This window comes from Ictidomys tridecemlineatus, chromosome X, assembly GCF_052094955.1.
Source record: "Ictidomys tridecemlineatus isolate mIctTri1 chromosome X, mIctTri1.hap1, whole genome shotgun sequence".
NCBI classification, from domain to species: domain Eukaryota; kingdom Metazoa; phylum Chordata; class Mammalia; order Rodentia; family Sciuridae; genus Ictidomys; species Ictidomys tridecemlineatus.
In genome coordinates, this window is record NC_135493.1 from 87,284,565 (window position 1) to 87,299,249 (window position 14,685).

The following is a 14,685-nucleotide window of genomic DNA, read 5'->3' on the forward strand; positions in this document are numbered from 1 at the left end:
GTAAGTGTTCTACCGCTGAACTATAATCCCAGCACCTGAGCTATCCTTTAACCACCCATTTTCACTCCAAGGCTTACTTGACAGTGCTGTCTTATGTTCTTCAGCTTTTCCTTTTCATCATTATAGCAGAAGAACATAAATTGCCTAGCTCCTTGTGCAAACAGCACGAACTAGTAAATATTTTGTACACAGAATTGGTGAGATCATCTTGCTTCGTTACTGATAAAAATCACTGCTGCTAGCAGGCACCTCGTCCTTCCTTGGAAGTACAATTAAAAGAAACATGATGGAGCAGAAAAAAGAATGCTGAGTAAAACTTGGGATATCTGGGTTCTAAGCTGGTTCTACCATTAAGTATTGTTTGGTACCAAGCAGGTCAAGCCTCCCCTCTGTAAACTGAAGGGGTTGAGCTACTTGATTTCTCCTCCTCCTCCTCCTCCTCCTCCTCCTCTTCTTCCTCTTTTCCCTCTCTCTCTCTCTCTCTCTCTCTCTCTCTCTCTCTCTCTCTCTCTCTCTTCTCTCTCATTTTTGTACTGGGTGTTGAACCCAGGGGCAATTCACACTAAGACACAATCCCTATCTATCTATCTATCTATCTATCTATCTATCTATCTATCTATCTATTTATATTTGAGATGGTCTCACTAAGTTGCTGAGGTTGACCTCAAACTTGCAATCCTCCTACCTCAGCCTCCCCAGTCTCTAAGAATACAAGTGTACACCTCTGTGCCAGTGAGATACTGAATTTCTTAAGTTCCTCTATAGTTTTCAAATTCTGTGACTACTTTCTGGTAAGTGCATGAATATAATATATATGCAAACAAAGGTTTGATGGTGGAGATGAGCTCAGTGAGAATAAAGTAACAGAGGATCACCAGTTGGCTGGTGTATTTCTCCTACATGTGCCCATACACTAGAGTCATTGGACAGATGATGAATTCACTCAAAGTATGTTAAATTGCCTGTGGATAGTCCAGTATGCAGGTAGAAATAGGAAACTACATATATGCAGAGGGGTAGTAATTGATAATACATAACGATCAAAGCAATTTGGAGTAGATAATCTCACCCAGGAGCCAGGCCTATAATCCCAGCCACTCTGGAGGCTGAAGCATGAGAATTGCAAGTTCAAGCCCAGCCTAAGCAATTTAGTGAGTCCCTAGGCAATTTTTACAAGACCCTGTCTCAAAATAAAAAAATAAAAAGCACTGGTGATGTAGCTCAGTGGTAAAGTGTCCTTGTATTCAAAACCCTAGTACCAAAATGAATAAATAAAATAATCTCACCTAGGGAAATCAGAGTGAGAAGAAAGAGGGGATTTAGGTGGACTCTGGATTGTTTAAAAATGAGGAAGGATAACAAAGAATCTATAAAGGAATCACCAGAGGAGGTAGGTAAAAGGCCCATCAGCAGAAACAGGGAGAAAGACATAAAACTGGGCTGGATACTTCATTTTAAAAGTCCTCTCAAGAGTCTTTTCTTCATTAAAAATCGACTGACCAGTTTGCCTTTGGGGAAAGAAGAGGACTGAAATAGAAGTCCTGTGAACTCTTCAAAAACTTCCTATTTTAAATTCAATTTGAATATAATTTCCCTCATAGCAGGGCCTCTAGCTCCTTTCTGAACCAGGACCCTTTTGAGATTCTAAAGAAAGTTACCAGCTCTCTTGCCCAAAGGCCACAGCTAAATACATAGAGGCCCTGGGGCTACAGAGCTCAGTGGCAGACATTCACTTGCCCTGCAGGCATGAGGTGCTGGTTCCATCCCTGGCACCAGAAAAAGGGGCCCTTCCCCACCAAAAGAAAAACACCACCAACAAAAACCCCACTACATAAAGTTCTGGGCTGGGACTTGGAGAACTAGCTGCAAATCTTGACTTTAGTAAAAGGCAAGGTATATTTGTGTGTGTTTGTGTGTGTGTGTGTGTGTGTGTGTGTGTGTGTGTGGTGAAAAACAGCATGATGTCTACCCTCATACACTTGTTAAGTATACAGTATGGAATATAAACTATACACACATTGGCATGCAGAGCAGGGCTCTAGAACTTTCCATCTTGCCTGATGGAAACTCTACTCACTGCACAGCACCTCTCTGTGTTCACCTCCCTCAGCTACTGGAACCAGCACTGTAGATTCTGCTTCTGTGATTATAATTACTTTAGATACCTTGTGAAAGTGAGGTCATGTGCTCTTTCTGCACCTGGTTTATTTCACTTAACATCGTCCAGGTTCATCCATGTTGTTGCAGATGACAAGAGTTTCTTTTCTAAAGCTCTGTGCTTGCGCGACCTTTTCTTTATCTAATTGTCTTACGATAGGCACTTAGGGTTTTCCAGCTTTACTGGTGTGTAATCAGCAAATAAAAATGTATACATTTACAATATACATTATGATGATACATATATGTGCACATTGTGAAATGATTACTGCAATCAAGCTAATTAAAATCCATCACCTCATATGGTTACACGTGTGTGTGTGTGTGTGTGTGTGTGTGTGTGTGTGGTGAGAACACATAAGATCTATTTTCTTAGCCAATTTCAAGTACATAATATGGCTTATTGAGCATAGTCACCATCCTGTACATATATCTTCAGAACTTACTTATCTTATAACTGATAGTTTGTACACTTTAAGGCAGACATGGTGGCACATGTGGGTAATTCCAGTGACTTGGGAGGCTGAGGCAGGTGGATCACAACTTAATGAGACTTGACTGTTACACAAAGAAAAAAAAAAGGTAGGGATATAGCTTCAGCAGTAGAATGTCCCTGGGTTTAATCCCCAGTACTGAAAAAATATTTTTATCCTTTTACCCATTCCCCTGTGGAGCTTCCTTGGCAATTTGAGTGTTGGTGCATCCAGACTATTTCTAGGCTAGTTGGCTCTTCAGGCAAAAGAGAACTCAGATCACTGTTTTGAAGGGTGGAGCTTAAAATAATTATATATATTTAAGGTACTGGGATTGAAGCTCAATGGTAGAGCACTTGTCTAGCATGTGTGAGGCACTGGGTTTGATTCTCAGCACTGCATATAAATAAATAAAAAATAAAATTCATCAACTAAAAATATTTTAAAGATAATCATATTTAAAAAGCACAATTAATTATAAATGCTATCTTATAATTAATGATTATTAATATTGACATTACTCTGAAAGGTAAGCTGGAAGTAGTATTAAACTGATATATAAATATAAGCCAGGTATGGTGACACATGCTTTTCATCCCAGTGACTCATGAGCCTGAGGTAGGAGGACTGCAAGTTCAAGGCCAGCCAGAGAAAATTAATGAAATTCTGTCTCAAAATAAAAAAATAAAAAGGACTTGGCATATAACTCAGTGGTAATGCACACCTCAGTTCATCTCCCAGTTCCACAATATATAAATAATTTTCATAAAAAATATTGCTAGCCCAGGAAAAGGTCAAAATTCAAAATTAATGTCTTTCACTTTCACATCATTGTAAGTTGAGGACTCTCTATATTCTACTTGGGTAAAACAGAAAATAAGCACTAAACATTGTGACTAGGTAAATTACATAGTGTATTGGAATAAAAGTAATAGGTGCTATGGGAAAAAAATAGAGCCGAACACAGAATGCATAAGTGGTTTTGGTGTTTGTTTCCAATCTCAAGCAGTTTTCCAGGAGAGACCTAATTAAGAAGGTGACATTTGAGTAATTATTTGAAGAAGATACAAAGGCCCCCAGGCTAAGGATCAGTAAGGAAGACAGTAGGGCAGGAGCAGGTGAGCAAGAGGAAGAGTGGTTGGGAAATGAGAATGGAGGCGTAAGAAGTTTGGCTGGGTTTTGTAGATTAAGAATTTCTCCAAGTCTTTGTATAAGGACTTGACGTCCCAAATTAGATGGGACCATGTAGCCTTGTAAGCAGAGGAGTGACATGATTTTGAAAGGTTCATTCTTGAAGCTAAATTGGGCCTAGATTTCAGGGCTCACAGGTGGAAAGCAGGGGCACAACAGTGGACCATTCCAGTAATATATCCAGACCACTCTGTTAGTGAAGCAGATCTCCTTAGAAATAATAGCAAAACATATTCTTATGTTTTTTATTGATTTTGGTGCTGGGAATGAACACCAGGGCTTCAGACATACTAAGTGCCCAACCACTGAGCTACATCCTACCCCCCAAAGTGTTAGTTTTTAGTCTCCTCAGTTGGATCTATCAGACTATTCTACTTGGTTTTCTGGGGCTCCTGTTTCTCCCCTTCTCCATTTATTTTACCTTGCCCAACAATTATCTCGACTCATCTGGATATTTCTCACAGGGAGGAGATCTGGGGCAATGATAGTTGTTATTGGAGAAGGAAATAAGAGCCTAACATTGCAGATTACATGGGAATAACAGCAAGCTCCTCCTTCCCAAATACCTATGTATCTCAGAGTGTGTTGCAGGGGGTGGGTGCAGTAAAGTAGGGTGGTCTCCTTAGAACTGCCCTTATCTAATTCCTCGGGAATTTTTCCTAGGGTGCAAGAAGATTTTTGGTGAAGGACAGTTTCTTTTTAGTTATACAGGACGGTAGAATCCATTTTGATATATTTATACAAGAATGGAATATATCTTATTCTAATTAGGATTCTATTCTTGTGGATGTACATGAGAGTGGGATTCAGTGTGGTGTATTCATATGTGTACACAGGAAAATTATGTCAAATTCATCCCACCATGTTTCCTTTCCCTACCTGCCCTCCCTTCCTTTCTTTCCCCTTTTGTCTAATCTACTGAACTTCTGTTGTTCCCTTCCCCACCATTTATTGCGGGTAGCTTCCACATATCAGGAATGGAACCACAATTTGTCCCAGCTATCCTGCTCCTCAGTATATTCCTCTGGATGTAAAATGAGCATACTACAGTGACACAGTCACATCAATGTTTATAGCAGCTCAATTCACAATTGCCAAGCTTCGGACCCAGCCTCAGTGCCCTTCAACAGATGAATGGATAAAGAAAGTGAGGACAGTTTCTTTTGAGTTAAAGCTAGTATAACATTAGTTTGAAAAATAGTATAGCCTGAATACTATCTTGGTGAAATAAGTTCTTACAAGTATATACTGCTGAAGAAATCTGGACTGTATGTTTCTCCTTGGGTAACTTTATGGAAATGATTCCTGTTGCAGAAATATATCATTTAGATCATCCTATGCTTTTACCCATTCAGAAAATACCCATTGTCTGTGGACTCTTAGGATCTATGTCTTTCTAATTGGTTAGAGACTCTAAGTTCAGAGCCTCTACATGCTCTTCATCCTTCTTGAGCTGAGAAATCTAGACACTGTGTGTGTCTGTGTGTGTGTGTGTGTGTGTGTGTGTGTGTGTGTGTGTAAGAGGCTGCCATGTGTGATAGTTGGTGCTCTCAGAGAAGGCTTGTTGGAACAAGTGTTTGTTTGTGTTCTAAGTTCACACTCGTGTCAGCTCAATTGGAAATCCTTGATGTGCCCTTGGATATACCAATCCCTTGCTACAAATTCAGCTGAGCTGTGATGAATATTTGCCATGAATATCTGTGGTGAATATTTGCTCTCACGCAGTTTCTGCCAGTGACTGACTCTTGCTCCTGTCAAGGATGTGACAATTAGATAAACTTCTCAGATCCAATATGTAGGCTGGAAGATGGCCTCTTGGTGACTTCCTGTGAGCTGTATGTTCACCAATCTGTTCTGCTTATCAAATGCTGTTTCCAGTGAGCCATTACTCCTTGGTAATCCATAAAAATGTTTTTGGTACATATTAAGCTTTTACCTTGACTCCTCCAGAGGTAGAAAGAAAAAAAGTTACACACACACACACACACACACACACACACACACATGCCCTTTTCCTTTCAGAATGTTTCTGTCATGTTGCCCTCCTATAGTGATAGAGAAGGCCCACAAATTTATTAAACGATTGAACAAAATTCAACCACCACAGCAGTTTTGGTTGAAGCTCTAGAGAAGTACAAAGCTGATCGTCAAAAAATTATTTGTGGTGTCAGGGACACACACACACACACACACACACACAAGCACATACACTATGCACATATCCAACAACATGTAGGAAGTAAAAATGGGCACAGTGACACACAACTGTAGTCCCAACTACTTCAAAGGTTAAGGCATTGAATCCCTTGAGTCCAGGAGTTGAAGCCATCCTTGGAAATGTAGTGAGACCCCATTTCAAAATACATGAATAAATAAATAAATAGATAGATAGATAGATAAATAAATAGGAGTTGAGACATGAGTGATGCATGATAAATGGATAGGCAGATAAATGGAAAAAAAATGGGGAGATCGAGTGTTTGTTTTACATCCCTTGTCCTTTATTTCCCAGTATCTAATAGATAGATAAACATAAAAATATTATTCTGTTACATTTTGATAGTTTATTTTTATGCTAGACTAAGTAGAAATGAACATACTTATGAAATATTGGCTAAAGACGAAGCCATTTGATCTGGCTTAAATCCAGAAAGTCCTAGCCCAATGAATAAAGAATACCAAGCGGCATTTGTTCAGGAGTCTGATGGGCTTTGGAAAAAGATGACTTTCTCCAAGTGTTTTCTTTGGGGGATGTGATCACATGCCTAGATGTGCACGTATATACCTCTCTGTCCCTGCAGATCAGTGGACAAACCTGCACATAAGATTTATGTTCAAACTTGAGGATGTCTGGTTCCTTTTCTGAGGTCTGCAGCTCACAATGCTAAAGAAAGAGGTTTCCAAATCCTAGAACAATTGTCAGCAATCGCCTTGAGATATTTCCTTGATGTTCTAATATATAGGACAATTCCAGTGTTTTATTTTTCCCCATTGGTTTACAGTAAATTTCAGAAACCTGGATATCATATTTAACCCTTCCTTTTCTCACCGTGTATCACGAACATTTGCATAATAATCAAGTTCTGTCATTTCTAGTCCTAACTTGGTTCTCAAATCTATTAACTTCTTCTTTGCATGCCTACTGCCACCCCATCATCCTTTCACACCTAGACCATTTGAACATCTTCCTAACCAGGTTTCCTGATGTATGCAGTTCTGCCCAGATTCTTCCAACCCATTTTTCACTTTGCAGCAACAACACTCTATTTCTAAAGTACAAACAAGCACACACTATATGTCACACCCCTGTGCAAAATTTTGCAATGGTTCCTCATTGCTTACTAAATACAATCAAAGATTCTTTCTATATAGCCAGCACTCATTCCCCAATGCCACCACCAACCCTGTCCAAACTTCGCCTCTTGACACACACTTGCCTCTCTAGAAGTGCCAAATTATGAGCGATTCCCCAAGAACAGCCTATTTTCTTGTACCTCATGCTACACAAGTGTTCTACCACTGAACTACACCCCACAGCCCTGTATCCTTATGCCTTTAATTTTTTTCTTTCTGTCTGGAATATTCTTCACTTTAACCTTATCCATCTGGCAAATCCCCACTCCTTTTTCAAGTCTGCACAAAGTTCGCAGTTACAGAAGGAACCTTCTTTGATGCCCTTAGAAAGCCTTAGGCTATTCTTTTTTGATGCTCCCACTGCCCCCTTTATATGTCTCCATTATGGTCCTGATCATATTTTATTGTAATTGTCTCCGTATGTGCATGTGCGCATGTGTTCATACACACACACACACACACACACACACACACACACACGGCTGGATGTTCCTTGAAGAAGGAAGCCATGTCTGATTCTTCAATATGTTCCACAGTATCTAGCACAAGGAGACTGTTATGGTTTGGATGTGAGGTGTCCCCCAAAAGCTCAAGTGTGAAACAATGCAAGAAGGTTCCGAGGAGAAATGATTGGGTTGTGAGAGTCTTAACCCAATCAGTGAATTCATCCCCTGATAGGGTTAACTGAGTGGTAACTGAAGTGGTAGGGCGTGTGTGTGGGAATTGACGTGTGGCTTTGAGGTTTATATTTGTTTCTGGAAAATGGAGTCTCTCTGCTTCCTGGTCATCATATGAGCTGCTTTCCTCTGCCACATTCTTCCTCCATGATGTTCAGCTTCACCTTGAGCCCTGAGGAATGGAGTCTGCTGTCTATGCATTGAGACCTCTGAAACTTTGAGCCCCAAAATAAACTTTTCCTCTTCTACAATTGTTCTCCTTGGGTCTTTTTAGTCACACAATGAAACAGCTGACTAAAATAGAGACCTTAACATAGTTGTTACTCATTGAACACATGAACAGGGGCTTAGAAGATCCAAAGCATTTTTAGTTAATTGAGAAGAAACTTCCTGGATGGTGTGTTGATATATCTCTTAATCATGGAATGGGAGATGAGAATTTCCCCACCTATAATGGCCAATAGGACACCTCAAAGAGGTTCCCCTAGTGGCTCAAAACCCAAGAAAAGGATGCTGAGACTGACCAAACTCCAGACATTTACCGACACATGATACTTGAGAACTAATAACAAAATGAGAATATGTAAAAAGTTGGCTGGTTTACAGGGAATTCTCACTGTAATCTCTCTCTCTCTCTCTCTCTCTCTCTCTCTCTCTCTCTCTCTCTCTCTCTGTGTGTGTGTGTGTGTGTGTGTGTGTGTGTGTGTGTGTGTGTATGTTAGTGGGGATTGAACCAGGAACACTCTACCACTAAGCTACATCCTCAGCAGGTTTTATTTGGAGACAGGGTCTTGATAAGTTGCTGAAGTTGGCCTCAAAATTTTGATCCTTCTGTCTTAGCCTCCCAAGTTACTGGAATTATAGGCATGTGCCACCAGCAATCCTCTTTTCTGAAAATAGTTTTGCATTTAATGCTTTGAACCTTTTTTGTGCCTCCATGGTGCTGGTGATCAAACCCAGGGATTCCAACATACTATGCATGCCCTCTGTCACTGAGCTATCCCCAGCCCACTGTCATCTTTTTAACAGCATTTTGGATACTCCAGAAATTGGCCACTGCCTGGCTTTCCAGCTTTGTGTCTCCCTGCTCTTTCTCTCACTCAATTCTCTGGCTCCACCAAACAGCTTAGAGTATCCCTTTTCTTGCGATGTGCCTCATGTTTCTGCTCATGCTCTCTGTCTGCTTTTGCTTAGGTAACTCCTACCAACACTTTAAGACTTAGCTCAGACCTTACTTCTTCCAGGAAAACTTCTCCAACTACACAACATGCACACACATACACGGAGTCTAGATGGATATCTATATGAATCAGGACTCTTGGTTGCAAGGGACAGAAATACAACACAAATAAGCTTAAGCCAAAAGAAAGGGATTGATGCAAATAAGAAAAGTTCAAGGCTAACTTTTGGCATGGCTGGATCCAGATGCTCAAATGATGTCATCAGCAATCTTTCTATCTCTTGGCTCCAATTTCTTCTATGTTGACTCAGTTCTTAGGCAAGCTCTCCCACATGATGGCTGAGATAGCCACCAACAGCTATAGATATGTATCTGTCCACTTAGCAACCTCATTGGAAACACTGACACATTTTCTCAATAATCCTAGCAAAAGTTTCAAAATTGAGTCCATGAACCAATTACAATGGCCAGAGAAATGGATTCCTCTGATTGCTCATAGCTAGGTGATATAGCCATCTAGGTGGGATGCAACCTGTTATCAGAAGAAAACGGAGTGGGCAACAAAAGCACTATTTACTTGTATTTAGCCCCATGTTCTTTTCTCCGATGAGACTGAATCACCAGTACTTGTGTGTGTGTGTGCGGGGGGGGGGGGTACCCTCCAGTAGACTGAGTTCTTATGCCTATTTATCCCTGTATTTCTAGAGACAGTATAGGGGTTGGCTTTTAGTAAACGTTCTAAATCAGTGAAGGATGAATGAATGGCTCTGCTGTGCATTTTTAGCAGATGATTAAATTACAGGGAGCCATACTGAAGGCCAAGTCCAGGCAAATTTGATATTTAGACAAATTAATAACATGACTCTATTGGTTAAATGCACAATTGTTACTGGGTTCCATGGTAAAGAGGCATAAATAGTGAATGGGTCATTCAGCATTTCAAAATTATGTAATAAATGCCTTCTATGTGTCAGGGGCTGTGGTAGACACCAAGATTAGCCTCTGTCAATTAATTAACCCTTTCCCATTAATGAGAGTCAGTATAATACAGTTATTGTGTGTGTTGGCTCTAGGACCCTGAATTAAAATCCTAGCATCTGTATTTACTATTTCAATGACCTTCAGCCAGTTACTTAACCACTGTGCTTAGTTTCCTCTTCTTCCAAATGGGAATAGTACTTTTTTAATATTTATTTTTTAGTTATAGGCACAATATCTTTTGTTTTTTTATTTTTATGTGATGCTGAGGATCGAACCCCATGCCTCACGCATGGTAGGCGAGTGCTCTACCTCTGAGCCATAACCCCAGCCCCAAGGGAATAGTACCTTCCATAGAGTATGTTGTGAGGATTAAATGTAGCAGTGGATGTGAAACATTGAAATATCAAATGTTTAACAAGTTAATTCTTATGATTAACTATCAATAGAAGCTCCTTTCTACCTAAATATCACTTTACCTATTATACTTGACCTGAGGCAAGGCCCTGGGTCATGGACTTCAAATTGAGTTTAAATACAAGTTCTGAGCTTTAAGAAAAGAGCACATAATAGAAAAGAATGGAAGCTTATCTGAGTCTGGAAAGGTCATATTTTAACATAGAACCTAGGATCTTGGCTCTGTTAGCATAAAATGATCATGTTCGAGGACTGGAGGTGTAATTCCATGGCAGAGTGTTTACCTAGCATGCAGGAGGCCCCGAGTTCCACCCCCAGAACTTATCTATATATCATATATAGAGAGATATGATCCTGATATATGTATTATATATATATATATATATATATATATATGATCATATACCTATATATCTGTATCTATAGATACCATGTCCCAGTGGTCCAATAATCCAAAATTTAAAGGATACAGAGATGGAAGAAGTAGTCTTTTATTACAAAGAAGTGTTAGCATTCCACAAGGGCTAGAGGATGACTTTCTTAAAGCCCAACATTGCCACTGCTTGTTGCTCACTATGATAATCAGAGTATAAGCAAATTATGTGGCTGAACAAGGTATGGCAATAATATATAATCATTCTAAATCAACCATTTGATGGAGACATGATGATGTTTGTAGGCCAGCAGGTCTTAGATGGAATGCAAGCTTTCCTCTTTACTGACTGTTGCATATTGGGTAATAATAATGGCCACAGCTCAGATCCTGAGGACTTACTGAATGCCAGTCACTGCTTAAAGCACTTGCATACATTATTTCCATTAGTTCTTGCAAACAATCTTACATGGTAAGTTTTTCTATTATCTTCTTTGACCAGTGGAAGAAATGAAGGGCCAGAGAAGTTGTGACTTGCCTGAGGTCACATAACCAGTGACTGGGGAGGCCAGCTACCCAACCCAGGCACTCTAGATCTAGAGCGCATGCTTTTAACTACTACTTGTATTGCCTTCCAGCTCTGACCCTTAGATTCCTCATCTGTAAAATTGACTTGATTGTATGTACCCACCTGATAGGGTTGGTCTGCAGATTCAAGATAAGCTTGGGGGAAGCACTGAGCACAATCAGGGAGACATGGACGGTGTTCTCTGAATAAGAGTTGTTATTTTGCCTCTCCATTGTCCCTAGGAGCATCAGGCCTGGAATTTCCTTCCTTTTTGCCAGTGCTATTTCCTGATTCTACCTAGTTTGAGTATAGTTTTTGTGTGAGGGAGGGAGGGAGGTACCCCAGGGTTAATTACAATAGATGAAACTTTGATGCTGAGCATATTTCTTAGCCCACCCTCAAACTCTGATTCTTCTGTTTTCTCATTACACAGGCTACTCACCATGCTGGCCCATGTCCCTTAACCTTTCCACTGGGGCTCCAGCCAGGCTGGCCATATTTTTACCTGTCATCTCATTATGGAAAAGTGGATCTGAAAAGGACTGAATGGCCAGCCTGCTGGGAGAACCTGTAGACACAAATGTACCTGAAGGGAATTTTAAATTGTGGCCACTTATTTCATTCTTTATTGGTAATTTCTCTTTTCCTGACACCTTCCACTATCTTGAGGATATACCTAATCACAGAAACAGTAATGATTAAAACTAAACTAAAGGGGCTGGGGATGTGGCTCAAGCGGTAGCGCGCTCGCCTGGCATGCGTGCGGCCCGGGTTCGATCCTCAGCACCACATACCAACAAAGATGTTGTGTCCGCCGAGAACTAAAAAATAAATATCAAAAAATTCTCTCTCTCTCTCTCTCTCTCTCTCTCTCTCTCTCTCTCTCTCTCTCTCTCTCCTCTCATTCTCTCTTAAAAAAAAACTAAACTAAAAGCATAAAGAAACAGTGACTGAAAACCTTATTCACCGATGATGAGCTTGCACTCTCACAAATGCAATGCAAATACATCCAGTCCTATTGGAAAGCAGTTTGGTAATTTGCATCAAAAGCCATAATTATATTCCTGCCCTTTGACACTGCAATCTCTCTCTGGGGATTCTATCCAAAGGACAGACTATAGCAGAAGGAAAACAAATGTCTATAGACACATAGATTGTCAATGCAGTATTACTTTTACAAATGAGAAACTGGAAATAATCCAAATGTTAAGCAACTTGATATTTATAAGGGCCAATTGGTAAATGAAATAGGAAAGATAAAAGGTTTACTTTATAGTATTGCATGCATGAAGCAAAATGCAAAAGTGTCTTAAGTGTCTACAATTTAGGACTATAGAAAGTGAAAATTCTTGCTTACATTAGGAGACTGAGTCAATGTCTTTAATTATTCAAGTCAGAATTAGAAAAAATATGCATTTGGGTAAATGGTGAGGAGTGGGAAGAATCTGGAGAAGAAATTTCAGCTTTCAGTCCCTTGACTCTATTTCTTGACCATCATCTTAGAATTACAGCCATCTAAGAAACCATCTTAATTTTGTCTTTAACCCAAAAATATATGGAAGCCATACCTACTCAGTTAGGCTTGCACTCCCCAGACCTTAATTTTCCCCTTGCATTGTGGTAGTGGAACAGAGCAGAGGAGCAAATATACTTCCACAGTCAATCTGACACTGTCGGCTTGTGACCTTAGTAGGTTATTTTAACTCATCTAAACCAAGGCTAAGTTTTTTTTATTTGAATAATGGGGCTAACAACTGACTTACATTTTGGGGCTTTTGTGAGAATTGAATAAGTTAAGGCATGCAAAGTCCTTAGCACCATATACTGTACACTGAATGTTTTCCCCCATCCCAATTCAGATGTGGAAACCTAATCCCCAATGTTAGGGGAATACACAGGAATACAATGAATACAGAGGAGGCACTTTGTGGAGGTGATTAGGTCACGAGGGTGGAGCCTTCATGAATGGGAATAGTGCCCTTATAAAACGAGGTAGGAAAGAGCTTGCTTCACCTTACTGTGTTCTCTGCCATGTGAGGACACAGCAAGGAGATGGTCACCAATGAACCAGACAGTCTTTACCACATAGTGAATCTGTCAGCAAATTAATCTTGGACTGTCCATTCTCCAGAACTGGGAGAAATAAATTTCTGTTGTTCATAAGCCATCCAGTCTACGATGTGTTTCATGGCACCCCAAACAAGCACAGAGTATGTTGTACCATGTACTGGTTTGGCTACAAAATCAGAACAATACTAGCATTTATCTCATAGGGCTCACTGTGGTGAAGGGGAAGGATAAATGTCAAGTGCCTGGCCAAATAGGTGCTAAATGTATGGTAGCTTGTCATCATCAAAATTGCTGCACTGTGAAGTCTCTTCCAATAACAAAATTAATGGATGAGCTGGGTTTGGGGGCATATGTTTGTGGTCCCAAGTTACTCAAGAGACCAAGGCAGGAGGATTACAAGTTTGAGGCCAGCCTGGGCAACATAGTTAGACAAGCATCTCAAAAAATGAAAAAAAAAATATTAATGCTAGTATTAATACCAATCAAACTGGTTCCTGAAGAGATGTACCTGGCAAAAATTTCTCAGCCAGACGCTGTGGCACACACCTGTAATCCCCGTGGCTTGGGAGGCTAATGCAGGAAGATCACAAGTTCAAAGCCAGCCTCTGCAAAAGTGAGGTGCTAAGCACCTCAGTGAGACCCTGTCTCTAAATAAAATACAAAATAGGGTGTGGATGTGGCTCAGTGGTTGAGTGCCCCTGAGTTCAATTCCTGGTACCAAAAAAATATATAGTATTGTCTCTCTGTCTCTACAACTAAAATTTTAAAATTAAAAAATTCTCTAAACAAGCAATATGAAGTGTGGTGATCTGAGGTCAAGGGGTCCATGAGATGGTGACTTGGAAGGGAAAACACACAGAATAAAGCCAAAGCTCTTTTAAAAATCATGAAGAAACTCTAAGTAAGCAGGATGATTAATGCAGATTATAAAAATTCATGGGACAGATCCCAAAGGAGTATACAGAAAGGTCAGAGGCAAATCAGCTAGAAAATCTTTTAAGCAATCTTGAGGGAGCCAGGTGAAAGTGGGAGGTGTGATCTGAGTACAGAAAAGAGAGACTAATGATGATAGCCTAATTTCTAGTCTATAGTTAGAACTTACTATGTGTCAAGAATTGTGTTAAATGATTCATGTACATTATAGAACTTTCTCTTCCTTATTGTCCTTTGAGGTTCATTCTTATTATTACCCCTATATTGTGGTCTGGACCCAGGTGTACATGACTGTAAAACCATAAATCATACCA